General features: G+C 46.0%; 1 long non-coding RNA gene across 1 annotated transcript in view; it reads left to right on the forward strand.

The window, feature by feature from the left end:
- Positions 1-6,974, forward strand: part of LOC144379223 (uncharacterized) — a 66,914-nt gene extending 59,940 nt beyond the window's left edge. Inside the window, exon 3 of the long non-coding RNA XR_013441767.1 lies at positions 6,920-6,974. This is a non-coding gene — a long non-coding RNA (uncharacterized LOC144379223). The remainder of the gene's footprint in view (positions 1-6,919) is intronic.
- Positions 6,975-22,095: the final 15,121 nt, after the last annotated feature.

The raw sequence follows: 22,095 nt of genomic DNA on the forward strand, positions 1-22,095 counted from the left end.
GAGGAAGAAGGAGAAAATGGCCTCTGCATCACTCAGCAATCAGAATCAGGAAACTCTGGTCAATGCAGTGAACCTCGCTCAACGCTGAGCACCAAAGAATTCGTCTCCAGTCTTCAGGTTTTCCTAGCTTGCTCCTAGACTGGTGTGGAGCCTGAACTGGGCTATGCCCTGGCTGGGGCCCCATCAGACAGGTAGCCCTGGCCGTGGGGAAAAGATGGCCACTAAGCAAAGGCATCAGGTGGCCGGGCAGTGTGTGCCTTGTGAACAGTATCACCCCTAGTGAGAAAGCTCAGTGAGCGCCACCCAAGGACACACGCGAGGTTCTTGGACCAATACATCAATCCTGAAGCCTTGGTAAAGCCCTGTTTGCAGATCGCAGCCCCTGAAGACAGGATGCCTTCACCGTCACATCCCCTCCTCACCCCCAAAACGCCCAAGCAGTCCAGATGCTTGTTAGTGAAATGGCGAAACCCTCTTTCACCTAATTCTCCAATTCCACTCCCCAGAATTAACCACCGTTAACAATTTGATCCTTCCTGACTTTTCTTTATGTGTTTATACACACACACACACACACACACAGGGAAAAATAATGGCTCCTTTTTACATAAGTTGGATCATGCCATACATGTGTTTTTATTTATTCACTTAATAATATAACCTAGACATCATTGCTAGTCAATAATAATAATTAATTCAGTGCTCACGCTGTGCTGGGCAAGGTGCCGAGCACTTTCCACATTTTTTATTTCATGTGATTCTCACACCACCTTATTAGTTAGGTACCATTATTTTCCTCTCTAAATGATGACAAACGTTCACAGGGAGCTCAAGTGACTGGTCCAAGGTCACACAGCTGGTGAGTGGCTGAGCTGGGGTTTGAACCCAGCTCACCACTACCTGGACGTCACTCTTTGCTAGCATCCTTTGCTATCACATAGACCCCCTTGGAAATCTTGTCAGGCAGCTCTTCCACCAAGAACGAATCGGCTGTCGAACCAGACAAGCTTAACTTTTGCATCACGACCTCTTAGACTTCCCTGGAAACTGAAGTGGTCCCCGTGGTTACTGGACTGCTGGCTGTCTTGTAGAGCCCATGGCTTCAGCTGCCCCAGTATGTGCGGGGAGGGGGCCCTCAATTCCGTCCCAGCAGTTGCACCTGCCCTGGTCCCAGTCCCTTGGCACCTGCCCCTTGGTCCCTACCTTCTCTCTGCCTCTAAATTTCTCTTAAACCCTAGTGGGTTTGGCCCAGCATCTGTCACCCCTGCTCAGATAAGCTGGCCTTACCTGGCACCTTCTCCTGAAAGTGTACAGCTGTGAAGCATTTTTGACGCTTCCCTGGGGCTCCAGCTGGACACTCCTCCTCTCTGCTGCTACAGCCAATAGAAAGTCTTTACAATCATCACCGCTTCCTTCTGGGTCTCCCCGTTGGCCTGGAGCCGGCTGCAAGGGCTGGGTACCAGTGAGACCTCTGCTCCCCTTCTGGACCATTACCATGGAAACAGGTGCCATAGAGGAACTGCATCCCCCTTCCAGGCTGTTCACATTCCCCAGGTGCTTACCTTCTAGGGAGCTCTGTCCCTCTCAGCTTCCCCCCTTGCCTACCTTCCTACCATTGAAGCCTTCTCTCGTGCATGTGCTGGTGAAAATGGCCCATAATGTGGGCCCTCAGCCCAGCATCTTCAGTCTTCCTAACGGAGAGCAGGACTCCAATGTCAGCCAAGCAGCCCCTGCTGATCAACACAGACACAGATGCTGGTGGTTGTTAGTGGGGTAGAGAGGCATTCACTCCAGAGAATCTGAGGCTTGTGGTCCGACGCTGGACCTTTGGAAGCTAAGGTTTTGCCCAGGGCAGAATGAGTTGCTCTGCGGGGCCAGGAAAGAAGGCCTCTGTTGTCTCAGCAATCCCTCCTGAGGATTGGGGTGCTGGGGAGCCCTGTGCATAGTCACACCCTTGCCGAAGCTGGCCTCCTGGCCTGTCAGCTTGCTGTCTTCGTTCCTTGACCTAGTTGCCTTAGGCCTCACCGACTTGAGGGCAGACAAAGCAAAGAAAGCTAAAAGGTTGCCACGACATTGGTCACAGAGACGCCACGGTCTTAGGATGAAGCCTGGCCAGAGGTTCCAGGCGGTTTCTCATGGGCCTGGTGACCCTCCTACCTGCTCCATCCCAGACCCACTGAATCCGAATCTCTGGGATGGGACCCACGATGTGTTTTAACAAACCTCCCGGGTAAGTCTGACGCATGCTCAAGTTTGAGAACCATTCTGTGGCCACTTCTGATTCTCTCTCTCCTCAGAGGAAACAGGCCCACTTCCCTCACAAGGGCTTTTTCCCCTGGGTAGCTGTGGTTTGTCACTTTAGACAAGGTGCCAACCCTTGTCAGCCCGTGCCCAGATCTGTCTTGGGCCAGGAGCCAAACTTTTTTTGTACTCTGTTATGAGAAGTCAGGTATCTACCAAAGATAAGAAAGGGGCTTAAAGTATTGCCCCTCTCAGAGGTACTGTTGTTTTATGAGGCCAAGAATACTAACAGTGGAATCTCAAGCTTTGGATAGGAGAGGGGAGACAGCACAGTTTTCCTGGTTCTCTTAAAACCATCATGGTGAGAGGGTCCCCTTGTTGTCAGAAAGGGGACCAGACTTTGTCATGCCTCATGCGTACAATTTTGTGCTACTTAGACTGAAGTCAGACTTCTGGTAACCAAAACCTTCTAGAACTCAGGGCCGGCGTGGGAGCCGGGGCCAGATCATGAAGGGCCTTGAAAGCCATCTCTAAAAGTTGGTCTTTATCCTAAGAATGGTGGAGGAGTTGTGGACGGCTTTTAGGCTTAGGAATGCCACCCTCAGCTTTGAATGTGAGAGACAGCTCTGGCTTCCTCGTGAAGAATGGATTGGAGTGGGGCTGTGTAGGGTCAGAACGAGTGAAGGCTCAAAAACCAGTTAGGAACACAGGTGAGAGAGAATGGCAGCTTGAATGAGGGCATTGGCTGGGGTGACAGAGAGAAGTGGACAGATTCTAGAAATATTAAATATGGAGGGAGAAGGAAAAAAGAGAACCTACCTACATTGCACGTACTTTGCACTAAGAACCGTCCTGAACATTGACATTTAAAGCTTACAGTGACAATCTCATGAAGTCTGTACTGCTATGATCCTGGGTTTGCAGACAGCACAGAGAAGCTAAATAACATGGCCAAATAGTCTCTGACTGGATGAATGTAAGAAGAGGGAGGGAGGAAAGAGTAAAAGATGACACTTGGTCTCTGACAGGAGTGCCAGGGGCGGATATTTGGGGCCATTTGTTGAGAGGGGGAGCATGTGAGGAGAAGCAGGTTTTGGGGGGAGAGAGATAAGGAGCCCTTGGACTTGGATTGGGTTCGAGAGGTGGAGCTCTCCAGCTGTGTCTCAATGTTCTTTCTCAAAGAAGCCACTGTGATGCAATGTACACATTTTTATCAGAAAGGGTGGCGATGAAAAAACATGCAGGTGTTGGGAGAGGGGGAGTTTCAGTGATGTGGAATTACTGGGACGGATTGTTTTTAGGGCTCTTGGGTTCAGTCTACGCTTTAGGATTGTTATCCCTGAATCATGAGCGATAAAGCCTTTGCCTTCTCATCGCCTCAGAGCACTTAATTCTCTTGCTCTGCATGTGCAGCCACTTCTTTGGAAGAGGATTCTTCGCCCAAGAGACCAAAATGAATCAAGTAAATATGTGTTTAGACAGTTTCTAAAAATCTGTAGTTTAGCCCAAGAGACCAGAAAGGTTCCTGTCTCCTAGGTAAACAGCAATTGAATGGTGTATTAAAACGTATATTATGTCCCCGATTGGTCCGCGGGGTAATTATGCATTTCAGGAATATTTGGAAACACGTGTTCTGCCTCTCTCGGCCTGTTTCAATCCGTCAAGTAACTGTATACTTAGAACATGTGTTCTGCATAGTAAGAGTCGTTTTATAAACCCCTTGTTAAAGGGAACCAAACGAAAAGGCATTAGCTGCAGACCATTTCTCAGAAGTGTTTATGCCAGCCAAACGTAGACAAAGGAAAACAAAACCATAGCGGCAACGTCGTCTGCCACTGACCTCCCCCGACTGGCTGCAAAAACCTCGAGGGTGATCCCAGGCCGTGAAGAGCAGATGCCAGGGCTCACTTGGACACCTTCTGGAGTGAGGTTAGAAGATGTCAAGAAAGCAAACAGGGAGAAGGGTTATGGCACGAGCAGAGGTTACAGGCCCACGGGAGAAATTCACACTTCCCCTGAAGAGAATGAAAAGCAGGTGTTCTCTTGGCTGGTTGGCAACCGAGAAGCAGCAGGCCAAGGTCCAACTCTGTCGAGTGTGCCGTGTTTGCCAAGGGGTTGGAGCAGTTGGGCCCTGGGGGTCGGTGAGGATGGGGGCACAACAGGAGAAGGAGTGGCAGGATCCCCCTACCAAGCCTGTGGCCTGAGGCCACTGGGTTATCCACAGCCGGATATCTTGGTTATCCAGGAGCATTCTTGGCCTCATCGCTGTTCTCAAGGAGAGGGCAGCATGCAGAGCACTTTCTTTTCCCTGGTATTTCAGTCTCTCCTTCGTATTCCTGAGCACTGTTTGCAAGTTAACACTTGCGGAGCCGTAAGGGAGCGAGGAGGCACTAAGCATGCCCTTTTCCTGGTCCCAGAGTCTCTCCAAGCCCTTAGCCGTTAACTAGAAGGAACCAGGGCTTCCTCTAAACTCAATGGATTTAGTGGAAACGGGGATCTAGAAACTTCTTGAAGCAAGGTGGCATCGGCTGTATCACAAAGGCCCGAAGAGCTACAACCCAGGAGGGGAGAGGAGCTTAGGAACTTAAGATCCTCCTCGGAAGGGCTGTGGGGTGGGCAGGAGATGAAATAGAGGAACTCACTGAAGGCCAAGTGCACCAGGCGAGGAGAGAAGCAAACACAGCAGAACAAAAAGTAGGCAAACAGGAAGTGGAATAACAGGGAGGGCCCAAACGGAAGTAATCACTGGAGGGGAAATTTTGAAACGCAAAAGAGAGGAAAGGAAAAGGAAAACTTTCAGAGGAGAAGTCAGGTAGCGTCAAACTACAGGCTTTCCTGGGGTTGACTGATGCTGGGCTTGCTTTGAAGTTCACCGGTGGGGGAGACCCCATTTTCCCTCCGTCTGTCAAGAGGAGAATTCACTCTGTCGGCAAGATGGCAGCCCCCCTCTCGTTTTAACTGTCGTATTACAACAGCACACAACAGTGGCTATGATCTGGGAACTGGGGAATTCTTTTGACATTATTTTTGGACCTAGTCCTAATCAGTTTCAAAGTATGACACAGATGCATTCTTCTGATGTTTAATGTCTAACATCATCGATGCTGCTAGATGAGGAAGGAAACAGGCTGCCTGAAATGCCTGAGTGGGTCTTGGCAAGGTCTTGCAGCCTGGAGAAGTAACCATGACCTCAGAACCTGCAGCAGGGAAGGCTGCCGAGTGGCCCTGGGCTTCATCATGGGTTCCATCTTCACTGCCATAACATTGTCACTGCACGGGATGGCGGGTGGGAGGGCTGACCCCACTCCACCACCTGATGGCCCTCATTTGTTGGGCTCATACTACGTACAGGCATTCCCGCGACGCCATCCCGTTCCTTGTACCTGATTCTCACAACGACTTTGCAAGGTAGACTTTATCTGCTTCATTTACCAAAGGGGGAAATCTCGCATGATCTTGGCCTCGTCAGTGACTTTGGTCCTCAGCACTGCCTGCACAGCTACCTGGGAGTGGTGCCCTTGCTGAACTGTGTTTTATGGGCTTATTCTTCATAGGTCACCAGCTTGTCACCCATGCAGACCCTGTTCCCGTCAGGGTGTGAGCAGGTCAGGAAGTTGTGAGCAAATGAGATCAAAGGAGCCCTGGGGAGGGGGGAGGGTTCAGGTCCAGGAGACTGGAAAGGGCCCACCCCCCAGGGTCCACTTGGTCATCTGCCACATAGCCACCACCTGCTGGGTGCTACAGGGGACAGAAGGGAATCCTTATGAGGAGGCCTATTCAGGAGATGAGTCATGAAAAACCACTCCATCAACCAACCAGTGTTTACTGAGTATTTATTCGACTATGTGCTGGATAAAACCTGTTCTAGGCCTGGGGCTAGGGCTATGAACAAAACAGACAAAAATTCCTGTCCTTATGGCGCTTAGAGTCTAACGGAGCAGACAGAAGAGTAACTAGAATATACAGGATGTTAGACAGCAAGAGGGAAAAGAGCTGTGTAACGAGGAGAAGGAGCATAGGAAATGAGGAAGGGTTTTGCACTTTTAAATAGGGGGGCCTGGGAAGGCCTCAGGGAAGAGATGACAATTGAGTGAGGGCACGAGTTGGGGAAGAGACTGCAGGCCAAGGGAACGTCAGGCACAAAGAACCTGGGACAGGAGGAAGCAGAAGAGAGGGTAGTGGGAACTGAGTCTAGAGAGGAAGGGGGCGAGGGATGAGGCCAGAGCAGGCAGGACCTTATAGAGCACTGGACGAACTGTGCCTCGCCAGGACACCAGCGCGAGGCCAATGAAAGGTTGTGAGTGGAAGAGGAAAATGATTCTAAAGTTTAGTCAGCTCACCAGCCACTGTGTTGAGAACAGTCTACATGGCTCTGAGGAGAGCAAGGACTGATGCCAAAAGACCAGTTAGAAGTTTCTAGAAGTTCCCAGGTTTCCAGTCCTCCTTCTCCTCTTCCCCACCGTCTAATCCATCTCTAAGGTTTAATGATTCTACCTACATTTCTCCCTTGCCCCTCTGCTGACTTCTCGCTGAGCCTCATCATTGTTCAGTGGAAGCATTGCCAAGCAGCGTGGGGGGAGGTCTCCGTGCCCCTCGCCTCTCACTCCCCAACCCTTCCTCCACGTCGCTGCCGGTGTAATTGCTTTACAATGAAGGTCGGATATTGTCCCTTCTCTAGACAGCTTTGATGTGCCAGATGCTGGGGAGATCGAAACATGATCCCTGCCCTCGAGGGACCCACAGTCCGGTGAGAGACACACTGAAGCTGTGACCTTCCACACCAGGTGATGTGGCCACCAGAGGGGAGGACATCTGCCTCAGCCAATCGCTAGAGGAGTGCAGGGTAAATCCCTCAGCAAGGCTAAGGAGGGAGACAGACGGAAAGATGCTACAGTACGCCCAGACCTTAACAGATGAGATTCTTCAATGGAAAAGAAAAGAACAACGTTGGAGGCAGGGAGAACAACCTGGGTCCATTCCTTTCAGTCCAGGGAGATGGGCAGACCTGCCACACCATGGGGGCTCCATCTCTCAGGAGTGGACTCACATTATTAGCCAGACTCACTATGACTGATGTAAACGTTTCCATTTGAATTCTTAGGAAAAGAACCTTATTTATTTTATTTATTTTTTTTTTTTTTAAAGATTTTATTTATTTATTTGACAGAGAGAGACACAGCAAGAGAGGGAACACAAGCAGGGGGAGTGGGAGAGGGAGAAGCAGGCTCCCGCTGAAGGGGCAGCCCGATGCGGGGCTCGATCCCAGGACCCTGGGATCATGACCTGAGCCGAAGGCAGACGCTTAACGACTGAGCCACCCAGGTGCCCCTTATTTATTTATTTTTAAGTTTTATTTATTTATTTGAGAGAGAGAGAAAACAAGCTGGGGGGAGGGGCAGAGGGAGAGGGAGAAGTAGACTCCCCGCCAAGCAGTGAGCCTCATGTGGGGCTCCATCCCAGGACCCTGAGATCACAACCTGAGCCGAAGGCAGACGCTTAACGGACTGAACCACCCAGATGCCCCAAGATTTTATTTTTTCAAGCACTTTTAGATTCACGGCAAAATGGAGTAGAAAGTAGAGAGATTTCCCATATATGCCCTGCCTCCTCCTACATCCTGCCTCCCCTATATCAAAAGCCTGCACCGGAGTGATACCTTTGTCACAATCTATGAACCTATATTGACACATGATAATCACCCAAAGTCCATAGTTTTACCTTAGGGTTCACTCTTGGGATTGGACATTCTATGGATTTTGACAAATGTATAATGACATGTATCTACCATTATAGTATCACACAGAGTAGTTTCACTGCCCTAAAATCCTCTGTGCTCCACCTATTCACCCCTCCCTCCCCACCACCTCTGGCAACCACTGATCATTTTAATGTGTCCATAGTCTTGCCTTTTCCAGAATGTCCTAGAGCTGGAATCATACACTATCATACCTGCTTTTTCAGGTAGGTTTTTTTTTCACTTAGTAATATGCACCTTAGGTTCCTCCCTGTCTTTTCATGGCTTGATCGTTCATTTCTTTTCAGTGCCAGATAATATTCCATTGCCCAGATGCACCGCATTTATTTTTTTAATTCATTGACCTACTGACGGATATCTTGGTTGCCTCCAAGTTTGGGCAATTATGACTAAAACTGCTATAAACATTCCTGCGCAAGATTTTGTGTGGATATAAGTTTCCAACTCATTTGTGATGGTCTTTGAAATCCCCTCCTTTTCCTCTGCGACACTGCCTGCTCCTGGTTCTCTTAAGGGGTAGACTGTCCTTCTTTCATCTGACAGACTGTGAGCTCTCCTCATTAACTTATGAGTGGGGATTCCATACCATTCTTTATTCATTTGAAAAATATAAAGAGCTTACTTCATAGAGGGCAACACGCAGAGCTTCTCTCCCTGAAGTCTCTGTGTAACTTCAGAGGCTGTTTTGCGGGCTGCTAAGAGCTGATGAGAGAAATAAAAATTAGAAGGTCATCCTGTCCTTGGAGAGGCCTTCCCAGATTGCTCTCTCTAAAAAGAGTCTCTCCTCCCAGACACACGGCACTCTAATTTATCCCCTTGTTGGTTTCCTTCATAACACATCAGCACTTGTCACTGTTTTCTCTGTTTCCTTCATTTTTGTCCTTCTCCCAGACTAGAATAACATACTCAGCGAAGGACGGTATATCTCCTATCATTGTATCACCATGGCCCAGGACACATTATGTGGCATATCCTAGGTTCCCGGTAAACATTTATTGGTTGCATTTTTTTTTTTTAAAGATTTTATTTATTTGACAGAGAGAGACACAGCGAGAGAGGGAACACAAGCACGGGGAGTGGGGGAGGGAGAAGCAGGCTTCCCGCCGAGCAGGGAGCCCGATGCGGGGCTCGATCCCAGGACCCTGGGATCATGACCTGAGCCGAAGGCAGACGCTTAACCACTGAGCCACCCAGGCGCCCCTATTGGTTGAATTTTTTAAATGAATGAATGAATGAGCAAGTAATTTCTCAGATGCAGTCCTTCCTCTCATGATAGGTAAGGGGGCCTCTCCCAAGGGGTCTGGGACTTTGTCTGCATGTTGTTGTCATTGCAGAAAATAGATCCGCAATGGTGTCCACCTAACACGTTAGAGTCTCTTCTTTTCCCTGCTCTTCCTCACCCAGCAATGCTAGTTCTTTTGGTTTTATACGTTCTTAGTCCACACTATACAATTAATCACAGTTGTTCTAATCATTCAGTGTCTTTTTCATACTCATGACACATTTTCAAATTCCTGAAAATGTAGGAATCCAAGTGGTAGACCTTCCTATTATCTCTTGGCATGACAAGACCACTGCTTCGAGCCATATTTATTTATTTATTTACTTACTTACTTACTTATTTAAGATTTTATTTTTCAGAACTCTCTACACCCAACATGGGGCTTGAACCTACAACCCCAAAATCAAGAGTCGCATGCTCTATGGACCAAGCCAGCCAGGTGCTCCTCAAATTCCTGAAAATTTGATTGTGCACTTGAAGAGATTAAAAGATTCAAAGAGGGACTAAAGAAGTGAACAGTGATGACAAAGCAGAGTCTCCCAGTAACTATAAAATTACCTACAGTTCCCACAGAGGTCTACCTCCCCGACCATACAACTAGCTAGCATTGGATGTAACTTCTGTTAGTATTTAACACATTTCCAGCAAGTTGTACAAAGGTCTACACCAAGTTGTGATATTTGTTGACTAACATTATTGTAGTAATTGTCAGTCACATGGTACCAAAAGTACATTTTACACATTATTCTGAACTCATCCACCTGTGCGGGGTCTGCAGTCCATCACTTGCTCATCCATGTGCTGGTCTATTGTCTGTCAGTCTTCTGACACTTGGCTTGAACTAAATGCAAGAGAGCCACCCCTGAGGCCTATGGGGGTTCTGTTTCCTCTATTAAACACGTATCTAAGAAGTGAAGGTATGGAACTCTGCAGATGTGTATAGCAGTTTCATGTCTTCTATTGAGTGTATTTCTGTCAGGTAGAATTGGGCATTTCTCTCTAGTTGTGTAAGCAGGAAAGGGTGGAAAAGGGGAACTGAGAATAAGCCGAATTGGCCAGGGCCAAAGCAGGAACTGTACCAAGATCAGGCATGACTGATGGGCACTGGTGGCCACACACAGTAATCAGAGTGAAAGAAGATTAAAGGCCAAGATCAGCCAGGTGTCTAGGAGAGCCCCCCCACCCCAGCAGACTCCGCCCATCCACTGTCTCCTAGGAAACCTATCCTCCATGGCCCTCTAATTTTAATGAGGTGGTACCAAGACATAAGGAAAGAAATAGTCAATGGAGGCAGGATATTCTGTGGTCGAGACAGATGGAGGCAGGATATTCTGTGGCCATGAGGGAAGGGCAAGGAGGTGCCTGGGCAGGGGTTTAAAGTAGGGAAGGGCTAGGGACAAAGAAGAGGGCAACAGGGTTGTCTTGTATTATGGGTCAGACCACACACCACATCGCTGAGTTCAGTCTGTGGCTGGTTACTCCCTGACAGGAAGGATTACATGGGGGGTTATCAAGTGGGAATAAAGTGAAAATCTTTCCAGATACATGGCTCCTACCTTTCAGGAGGGGTGATCTTGACAGCTAGGTTCCTGCTAGGCTCCAGAGGATGATCTGGGGAGTCAGAGCCAGGCATTAGGGACCACTGACATTCAGGATCCATTCCACATCACTTTTTCTTTTATTATTCAAATGTATTAATATCTTAGTAGTGGTTTATAAAAGCTCCAGCCTCCCCTACCTCTTCTCACTTCATCTTGGTTAGCTATGATTTTACATCTTGTAAGGTCTTCAACTCAAAAAAAAAAGTGAGTTGAGGGAATCTGTGTAACTCGAAGTAGTTTTACTACTATACATGTACTATACTATACGTTTAAGCTCTGGTTTAAGATCTTTTTCTGGGGAGGAGATTTAAATGACAATAATAGCAAAAAATGAGTTCTCATCACTTTCTGTGGATTTCAACATGATATGAAAATACCATCCCTTCTACCATTAATTATCAAGAATTTACAGGAGAATAAGAACAGTTACAGATATAAATATAAACACATATGCATACATCTCAAGTTTATTACTGAGAAAAGGGCATCAGAATTAGAAAGACTTATTGTCACCGATATTCCTGAGTTATCTTACCATGAGACAAATTGCAAAATTTTATACACTGAAATCTATAAATGATGAAGAAACCAAAATAAAAAAATGCCTTATTTATTGAAAGCTAAAATGTAAGTTATTTTTAATAGTACACAGACAGGTGGGTGGATTAGAATAGAAATCAGAAATGAGAGACTTACATAGCTATTTACATTATCTGTTTAAACCAAAAGAAAGAAAAGATTTCACTCACTTATTACTAATTAGGTAGTGTAGACAAACTAGGGAGTTTAGGCCAAAATTGCCACATTGTGACCAAGTCTTTCTAAATTCTTGGTCTTCACCAAGCCAAAGTTACTATTCTCCCTCTTGTGTTACACTAGGCATAGGAAAAATGGATTCAATTTCAAAATCAGGTCACTACGTCAACAGTTATGAAATCAATTTTTATAATTTAATGGCTGATTTCCTCACAGTTCACCAAAACACCAGCTCTTGACCTATTTATTTCTTTCATTTAGATATAATGAAAGGCTCTAAAGAGTGTTGAACCTATTCTACACTTTTAAGTGTGTTAAGTGATGTTTCCTTTTTTTTTTAAGCTTTGATATTTCACACAGTTATCCAAGGTTCAGACATATAGCTCTATTTGAATACCATTCATCTATTGTTTATATAAAAGCATAGAGATTTAGGGCTAAAGGGATGCTAGGATCCTTGGGTGGCTTAGTTGGTTAAGTGTCTGCCTTTGGCTCAGGTCATGATCCCAGGGTCCTGGGTTTGAGTCCCACATCAGGCTCCCTGCTCAGTGGGGAGCCTGCTTCTCCCTCTCCCTCTGCCGCTCCCCCTACTTGTGCTCTCTCAATTTCTCTCTCAAATAAATAAATAAAGTCTTAAAAAAAAAAAAAAAGGATCCTAGAAATAAATTAATCTGTATCAATCAGCAACTTGGGGGGGTACAAATGACAGAAAACAAACTTGAACCAGGTTAAGCAAAAGGAAGAATTAATTGGAATCAATCTGAGTGTCTCATTTAACTGTGGGCAAGGCAGGGGTACATGTAGGTCCCAGAGACACCTGGTCCAAATGCCACCAGAATGATCTCTGATCTTTGCTTTTCACTGCATGTTTTAGCTTCTTCAACTTCACATGTTGGAAACCGAACTGCCAAGTGGTCCTGAGCCCCACTCTACACACTCTACTCAGAAGTGCTGACTCTCTTTTCCCAGTTCCAGTTCAACAACAAAAACAAAAATCTCAAGGAAGCACTCTGATTGGCCCAGCTCTGGTCAGGTGCCCCCTTCTGGACCAATCAACTATGGCCAGGGAGGTGGAGTCATGTAAGAAAACGGAGGTCACAACAATTGGGGTATGGGAAAGAAACAGTTCCCAGAAGAAGTGGGGAAAATGATGGGCAGACTGCCCCCCTTCAAAAAAAAACTCCACTGACTCATTTTACAGATGTGGAAATTTAGGCTCAGAGAAATTCAGTGACTTTCTCAAGGTTACAACTTGTACTTAAACTCAAGTCATCTGGCACCGGGTCAAATGCTTGGCTCACTCCCCCACACTGCTGCTCATTTTGTGGAATCCTTATTTCAAACTCTTTCAGCAGGAACGGTAGGGGGTGGGGTGGAGGGGAGCGGGATTAAGGGTATTATGCTATGCTGAAACTTCTTTCCAGTTTTTTGCTGGAGTTCTTACTCCAGCAGTCTTTCTGTTGTCTGGTTTTGCTTTATTTTCTTACTGGGAGAAAGTGCACCTGAAGCAGGAATCCCCCTGTTGTCTTCTGCCCCGTCAGTCCCAGAGGGCTCACCTGGTGTCAAGTTGGATGGTTATCATGTAACAGCTTACACTGAGAGAAGACTTATAATGTACCAGGGGCTGTTCTAAGTGCTTTGTATACATTCTCTCATTTAACCCTCCTAACAGCCCTAGGAAAGAGCCATTAGCAGCATTATTATACCCATTTTGCAGATAAGAAAAGCAAGGCACAGAAGGTTAGTTGGCTTGTCTAAAGTCAGAGTTGGGAAGGGAGGGAGGCAGGATTTGAACCCAGCAGTCTGGCTCCAAAGCCCTTGCTCTTGAACACTGCAATTTACTCCCTCCTGGATAAACATCTCCAGCCTGGGGCTGCCTGCGCTGAGCCCTGTTAGTGTCTGAGACTCTTTGGACGCGTGCTGACCTAGAGTTGGCTCATCTCTGGAGCCATTGCCAACCTGCCTCTGCTCAAGGCCCCTCCCACTGTAAGTCCGCGTCTCCAGACCCTTGGCTTTGACCCCTGCTGCCGGCGCTCTTGTGTCTTGCCCCGGGCCCACCTCATCTCAGGCGACAGAGGTTGCTGCCGTGGCCGTTCCTGGTAATGGATCTGCCATCCTGCCGCTGTAAAGAACCAAGTCTTCTGCCCACAGTGGATGGAAGTTTGCTCCCCAACCTTGACCTCATGGTTTAGGGAGGAGTACTTTTCTCCTCTCAAGGAAGTCTTGCTCTTTTAGGTTGACAGGTTTTCCTTAGAAAAAACAGAATCGAGGTCCAAAGGGGCAAAGGTGATTGTCATAGTGACGCTGTGCAGACTTAAGCACACCCCCATAAACACAGACCTGGCCTCTAGTGACACACAGGGAGGAATACCGCAATTCTCCCCCACCTCAGGATGAGTTCCCATGGCCTCATAGTTGGGGGATAGCCTTTATCTCCTCCCCTGGTTGAGAGGGGATTAGAGTTCAGGCTTTGGGGCTAGACTAGGATTTGAGTCCTGGACTACCATTCACCAGCCTTGTGACACCGGGCAGATAAACTCGTAGCCACTACTCTGGTGTTTTCTTAAGTCTAAAACGAGGGTAGTAATATTTACCTCACAATATTATTGTGAAAATTAAATGAGATACAACTTAAAACTCACAGGAGAGTGCCTAGCATAAAATAAATTTCAATAAATGATGTCATTATCATTTTTAAGTCTTTTTTTTTTAAGATTTTTATTTATTTATTTGAGAGAGAGAGAAAGCACAAGCAGGGGGAGCGGCAGGCAGAGGGAGAGGGAAAAGAAGCAGGGAGCCCAATGCGGGGCTCGATCCCAGGACCCTGCGATCATGACCTGAGCCGAAGGTTGACGCTCAACCGACTGAGCCACCCAGACGCCCCTAACATTTGTGAGTCTTAGCCCTGGTGGCTACGCCTGACCTTTGGGCCCCCAAATCCTTTTAATTTTTTGAAGGGCTTGAGGGTGGCTTATGTGAACAGGATGGCTTGTAATCTATAGTTTGCTCTTAATCCACCTTCAGTTTAGGTCCTGGCTGGAGAAATATGGGTTTGATAACTCAGAAAGGCCGGCGGAAGTGGTAGCAGGACTGAGGAGAGTACCCTCACTCAAAGCTGGTGCTGAAAAAGACTAATTTGCCAGTTACCTTCCACCGGCAGAGAAATGTGATTTGTGCTATGTTCAGGCTGTGCCCAACCTGAGGGCCAGCCCTGGCAAAGCCAACTGCTTCCTGGAAATGCATTATTGTACAACCCCTACTCCTACCTCACCTCCCACCACTCACATCCATTCTCACCTCCTAATATTTTAGCCACAAAAGGTATGCTTTTTGTTAAAACTTCAACCATTCTTTTGCCTGGCTCTTTTTTTCAGGTCCCAAGTGTAGGAGCTATTTCTGATTTGCGTTGTTGATAAATGCTTGTATTTCACACTCTATACCAGACTCAGAGGAAGGACCCAAGTGGTCAGACATTTCACAGATGGGAACAAGTACAAAAAGATGACCATGGAGATGGCTCTTTATGGGTGAATGAAAGATGCCAGGGTCCTGACTTTCAAATACTGTATGATCAAAATTTTGCTTTATAATAACTGTGTATGGGGGCACCTGGGTGGCTCAGTCAGTTAAGCGTGGGATTCTTGATTTCCACTCAGGTCATGATCTCAGGGTCCTGGAATAGAGCCCGGCACTGGACTCCTTGCTCAGTGTAGAGCCTGCTTGGGATTCTCTTTCTCTCTCTCCCTCTGCCCATCCCCCTGCTCTCTCTCTCTCTAAAAAAACAAAAACAAAAACAAAACTTTATATTAAGTGTGTATGTGTGTGTGGGGGAGTGTAAAATCCACATTCAAGAGACAAATGGAAAATATTTTTTTTCTGGTTTTCCTGGATGCCTTTTTATTATAAGCAAGCAGCCCTGCACCCAAGACATTACAGTTTGTGATTTCTTCAGCTAAGATGGCTTGACCTATATATACGTATAAAAATCCCGGCTAGCCCAGACTTTCTGAAAGTGGAACTGTTTAACACCCTTCCCTGACATAAAATGCCATGAAACCTTCCTGAACCCTTGAGTCCTTAAGGGGACAGAACTTAAGGCAATGGGAAGGGGAAAAAAAACACAAAAAACATGCAAATGTATTACCTGTGAAAGAAAAACAAAGTAGGAATTGGAGAGAGCCAATTATGAGAGATGGAAATAAAATCAACACAGGAAAGGGCAGGGGGACCCAACGGAGGCGCCAACCAGAAGGGAGAAAGAACCGTAGGACATGGATACACACACACTAAAATTAAAGGAAAAGTGTAAAGCTTTTTGTGTGTGTAGAAGAGAAGGAGGAATGGAAAGGAGAGGGAGACAGAGAGAGAGACAGAGAGATTGCGATCTCGAGATCTAGACCGGGTCAAGCTGGAAGAACAGGCAGAGTAAGGCGCGAGACAGGGTGGGGAATCCCAGAACAATCTGTTTACAAAAAGACAGGCCTATGGAAATTCCACAAGTGACTTTAGAGATTCAAACCCGAAATAGAAAAGGACCCAAACACACACGCTCTCTGCGTGTGTTTTCACCAACTGCTGATGTTCCATCTAGACTAGAGGAAATTCTCGGCGGCCTTGAACAGACACTTTGAGATTTGAGATTTCAACAGACCTAAATCGTCGTCCACGTGGCCTCGCGTGCCCGGGGGCCAGCCAGCGGCCGCGGTCCCGCCGCGCTCGGACCCCCACGGGAGCGCGCGCCGCGCGGGGACTGCCCCCTCGGAACTCCCCTCCCACTGGCCCTCGGCCCGGGAGTCTCCGCTTCCCAGGCGCGCTCGGGTTATTGTTCTGCCTTCGCCCGCAGGGAGGAGGGGTGGGACCGGGTGGGACGGGGTGGGGGGAAGCGGCCGGAGGGGAACGGCGGCGCGCGGCTGGCCCCCGAGCTGGGGCGCCTGGCTGCACGGCGCCCCGGCTCTCGGCTGAGGACCGTGCGCCCGGGACTGGGTCTCCCGCAACCTGAGGCTGAGCGAATGCGGAGGCCGCCGGGCGCCTCCCCTGGCCCATCCCCCTGGCCTTCCCGGAGGTCCCCCGCGCCCCGGAGGCAGCGGGCGCGGGCCGGGAGCAGGAAGCCGGGGCGGGCGTCCCGGTGCCGCGCAGAGGCTCCGGCGGCCGTCCGGGCGCTCTCGGCTCGGGGGAGGGACGCTATGACGCACCCTCCCGGTATTAGAACACTTCACCTTCTATTTATAGACACTCCTCCGACCGCAGACCCAGCTCGCCCTCTCTCTCCTTCCCTCTATCGTGAAGGAGGGAACGAAAAATCCTACCTAGAATGGAAGATCCTGATGCACAGTGATAAGGAAGAATTCTATTTTGTGCGTTCCTTTATTACTGCAAGTATTAATTGCAGGTCTAGTGAACTCTCTCTGGCACAGGGAATTCCCAATTTTCTGAAGCTTTAAAACCTACACGACTCTATTTTACATGTCTCCTAAACATGTCAAATAAATCTGTCTCTTGTGGGTTCATGAAATATGCGCCGAAAATGTGCTCAAACGGGTTAAGACGCAAGCCCATTGAATTCAGGGAAAAGATGTTTCTTGCTGGCTTTCTGTATTTGCTAAATGCCAGCAATTTCAGCCATCGAATTTATTTGGGAGAGAAAGCATATAAAGGGAAAATATTGCGCATTTCAAACAAAAGCAAAGTTTGTCTTAGGGTTTTTGGGGGTTTTTTTGAAATTGTGACTTTTGGATACTGACTTTATGCTTTTAGATGTACGCTATCTATATAATTATAGGTGATTAAAAATAATTCTTACCTAGTCACATTAACATTTGCAGTAATTAGAACAGGGAATTTTTTAAAACTGTAATTTATTTCTCATAATTTGGTTGTTTGTGCTGCAGTCAACTGAAGAGGAAGCCTGATGATTATCTTTCATCTCGGTTTCTATTCAGTTTCACTTTCTAAACTCCTGAGTCAACCAACGAAATACTGCCTTTTAGGTTTATTAAGGAAAAAGATAGACATATGTACATATAGGCCTTTTTAAAGACAATTTTTTAGAGCAACTTTAGGTTTACAGCAAAACTGAGAGGGATATACAGAGATTTTCTGAATGCCCTTGACCCCCACACATGCACAGCGACCCCCACACATGCACAGCTTCCCCCATGATCAACATCACTCTCCGGTACATTTGTTACCAAGAATGAGCCTACTTTGACACATCATAATCACCGAAAGTCCCTAGTTTACCTTCAGGTTCACTGTACATTCTATGGGTTTTAACAAATGTATAATGACATATATTCATCTTTAAAATATCATACAGAGTATTTTCACTGCCCCCCAAATTTTCGGAGCCCTGTGTAGGCCTATTTTTAAAAGCATAGCTAAACCACAGATGGGTTACCATGCAGGTAATTCTAAGACAGCAAACTGCAAAGCAAAATAATAGTCAATATGCCATTCTTGCTAACACCTCGTCTATAAAGTGAGGGGTGTCTGTAATAACAGTTTTATAACATGATTTTGCTGGGGAGGGTACTGTACCCTAATACTGTGTAAGTATTGATGAAGTTAAAGAATGACCTCCATAGCAACTGTTAACAGTGCATTGCAAAACGTCCCTTGTGAAAGACAATTTGGCAGTAGCCATCAGGTTTTAAAATCCTCATGCCCTTGGACCCATCAATTCCACTCTTGTCAGTTTATGCTAGAGAGGCAGGACATACATGTGAAGTGTTGATTGTTGCAGTGTTTGTACTTACAAAAGTTTAGAAACGTAGAAATGTCCTGCAATAATGGTACATCTATATAATGAACTATTACAGAGCCTTGAAGAAGATGAAGGCAATCCCTCTTTGTACCAGTAGGGAAATAACTCCAAGATGTGCTGTTGAGTTAAGAAAGAAAGATGCAGAAACAATATAAAATACTATCATTAATAGTTCAAAAATAAATATAAACGCACATATTAACTTTTATACCTATCAAATGTGTATAAATATATGGAAATATTTATGAAACTGGTAACAATGTTTGCCTCTCAGGAGGGAACAGGGAAGCTAAAACGGGAGAGAAACATTTTCCATTATCTATCCTTTTGTATCTTTGAATTTGGTTCCCTGATTATGCATCATCTATTACATTTCTTTAACTAAAAATACCTTTAAATTTCCTTATAAATTTAATTTGTAGCCATTCTATATTTGGGATTATTGTCATTTTAGAGAAGTTTACTGTGTTGAAGCAAAACCAAAAAAGTTAAGCTAAGCTTTTATCCTCAGGACTCTTTTAACCTAGCTCTACTTGATCTATGAATCATCATAGAAATGCTTTGCCCAGAGGTTGCTAGAACTCTATTACCAGCATTTTTAAGAAAGCATCTGTTGTTGATTTTTTTTAAAAGATTTTATTTATTTATTTGAGAGAGAGAATGAGATAGAGAGAGAGAGAGAGCATGAGAGGGGGGAGGGTCAGAGGGAGAAGCAGACTCCCTGCTGAGCAGGACTCGATGCGGGACTCGATGCAGGACTCGATGCGGGACTCCATCCCGGGACTCCAGGATCATGACCTGAGCCGAAGGTAGTCGCTTAACCAACTGAGCCACCCAGGCGCCCCTGTTGTTGATTTTTTTTTCTCTATTCTTGGGGCATGTTATGAATGGGAGCAGTGGCAGAGTTAAAGGTTTATTTAGCATCTATTATAAAATAATTATTTAAAGAGATTTATAATTCATCCATTTTATTTTGCACCAGGCTATCACTTAAAACAAAGTCTTATTTAACAGAATTCATACTTCCTCCCATGATTTTCTATAAGAAAGATCAATTGGTTAGACTTTGCAATATTCTAATGAGGTAATGTGCACAGAGTCCATGTGCCTTCATTACAAAAGAGAAAAAACAGAGGCGTTGGGGGAGACGGGAGGGTGCACTCTGAGGTTATACCAGAGATCAGCCAAATTATTTATATTTTCAATTTCATTGTAGGTATTTTTTTTCTTTTCAGCTTTAGCGAGATATAATTGACATCCAACATTGAGTGCATTTAGGGTGTACAATGTGTTTGATACACTTACGTATTTTAAAGTGATATTGTATGTATTTCTTATTAAGTTTATGTAAGTTTATGTTGTTACTCTTCAGTATAACAACAGGAATGGGGTAGGATTAGCCTCAGCTGTAATATTATTTCTAGAGGGTTTTTTAAAACATTCATTCAAGCTAACTCTGCTCTCTACCTTAGCTTTGCTCTAAGCAATAATCATGGCTTTTAGATGTCAGCGGTATATATGTGTGTGTGTGTGTATTATCTAATACACAATATTAGATAAAATATATTACGTATATAATATTAGAATAAAAACCATCTGTGTACCTGCTGAAAGAATCTCATGCAGCGTGTCTACCCTGTTGGGATGCAGAAAAGGAGTGCTCACCACACAACAGTTTGTCTTTGACAGTTTTGTGACAACCTGAAGAAGACCCTGTGAGACACTTGGCAGCTACTGCCCCCCCCCCCATCCTTGATTTGGTGTGGGGTGGCTGCCCTGGAAGCTGGAAAACATGATAATCACCTGCTGCTCACGCTGCAAGGCAGACGCTTTCCGAGCAGAAAGCTTTTCCAGTTCCCGGCCATGCATGATTAGACCTGCGAATATCCAAGCGTCTGTGTATCCATATTCTGGTGTATGCTTGCATTGCTGCTGGGTCTTTGCTCAGAAATGACACTTTCAGATGAATGTACTCCAGTCACCTATTTCAGAACAAGATCAAATTATATGGGTAGTGAAGAGCTTGGGGAGGGTGAAAGTATTTTGGGAAGAAGAGTCCCTGTATGTGTAACCTGTCTGGGAAAAGCCAGAGGATTCAGAAGAGTAAGGTTGTGGCAAATCTTGTCTTATGGAATTGGCCTAAGATATATTAGCCTATATGATACCATGAATATGAAAGAATATATGAAAAGTGCTGTTTTAGAAAAAATAATTCATTGGACACTCATATGTCCTGCTGAGAAATTAGAATATCACCAGCCCCTTAGAAGCCTCTGTGTGTCCATTTCTGAACATACTCATCTCCCTGGCTTCTCTCAGGAACCACCTTTCTGAATTTTGTTTTGTTTTCTAGTTGTAATGGTTATGTATGTGTTCCTGAATAACATAGTGTTTAGATTTATCCACCTTGGAACTATAAATAGATGGACTCTTTGATGACTTGCTTTTTTCACTCAGCATTCTGTTTGTGAGCCTCATCCAGCCCCTTCCTCTCTCTCCTCATTGCAGACCTCCAACCCAGATCCCCTCTGGGATTCTCGAATTTATCTCCTGTCCAGGCTCTCGGTTGACAGATTCTTCCCTTTAGAATTCGCTGGGCAAACCATCACCAAATATTCACCCTAAAATGTTAAGTTACAGGGGCACCTGGGTGCCTCAGTCGATTGAGCGTCTGACTCTTGGTTTCTGCTCAGGTTATGGTCTCATGGGTCCAGGGATCAAGCCCTGCATCAGGCTCTGAGCTCACCGGGTAGTCTGCTTAGGATTCTCTCTCTTTCTCTCTTCCTTTGCACCGCCCCCCCCCCCCGCCCCTAATAAGTAAATCTTTAAAATTTTTTTAAAAACGCGAAGTTACATGTAAAACTGTTTTCTAGCAGCATTTTCAGTGAGAAATGTTTGTTACATTGACAAATTTTGTACAAACATATATTATAAATCACATTTGGATCAAAATGTTAATGGTGGTTCTCTCTGGACAGTAGGATTATAGATAGTTTAACTTCCTTCTGGGTGATTTTCTGTATTTTTCATGTTTTCAATGATTAATATGAAACCTTGAAAGTGATGTCCAGGTCCTTTTAGTTTTCCACCTCCCAGTGGTTTCTGGGGAGTGACTGGTGGAAAGCTAGGAGTGCGGGGCCCAAGAGCAGAACACAGAGCCCCGTTTCTCAGAGACATATTCATGTTCACAGCCTGTGCTTTCTCTCCCCGCCCCCCAGCCCTCCCCCAGAGCATCATTCTCTCAGCTGAGGCAGGACAGCCTGGCCCTTCACCCGTCCTCCCAGACAGGGCCAGTATCACAGATGTGTCATCCGTGCAGCCACACGGGGCCCCACACTCGGAAGGGCTCTCTGCTGCTCTGCTGTGTCAACAATCTTGATTTTACTTTTGAACCTATGTTTTGTGTGTGAAGTCCCATGGGACAAGGGGGCAGGAGCAGAGGGGACATAGATGTCTGCTCTTCTTGCCCCCTTGAGCACAGAACTCCGGGTGTCCCACACGCTCAACAGTTCAGCAAGATGCAAGTGTGTTTCATCTTTGATTTGAGTAAGTGGGGGCGCTGACAGCCCTGAGAGGTCAGGCTTTCTATTCAAACCAGGATTTGTTTTGAAGGCAGAAAAAAGGGCAATGGCGTTCTAAAAACATGAACAGGCAAAGAACCTTATCATATCCTTTCTTACTTCTGATACTGTCTCTA

This window comes from Halichoerus grypus, chromosome 10 (assembly GCF_964656455.1).
Source record: "Halichoerus grypus chromosome 10, mHalGry1.hap1.1, whole genome shotgun sequence".
Classification (NCBI taxonomy): domain Eukaryota; kingdom Metazoa; phylum Chordata; class Mammalia; order Carnivora; family Phocidae; genus Halichoerus; species Halichoerus grypus.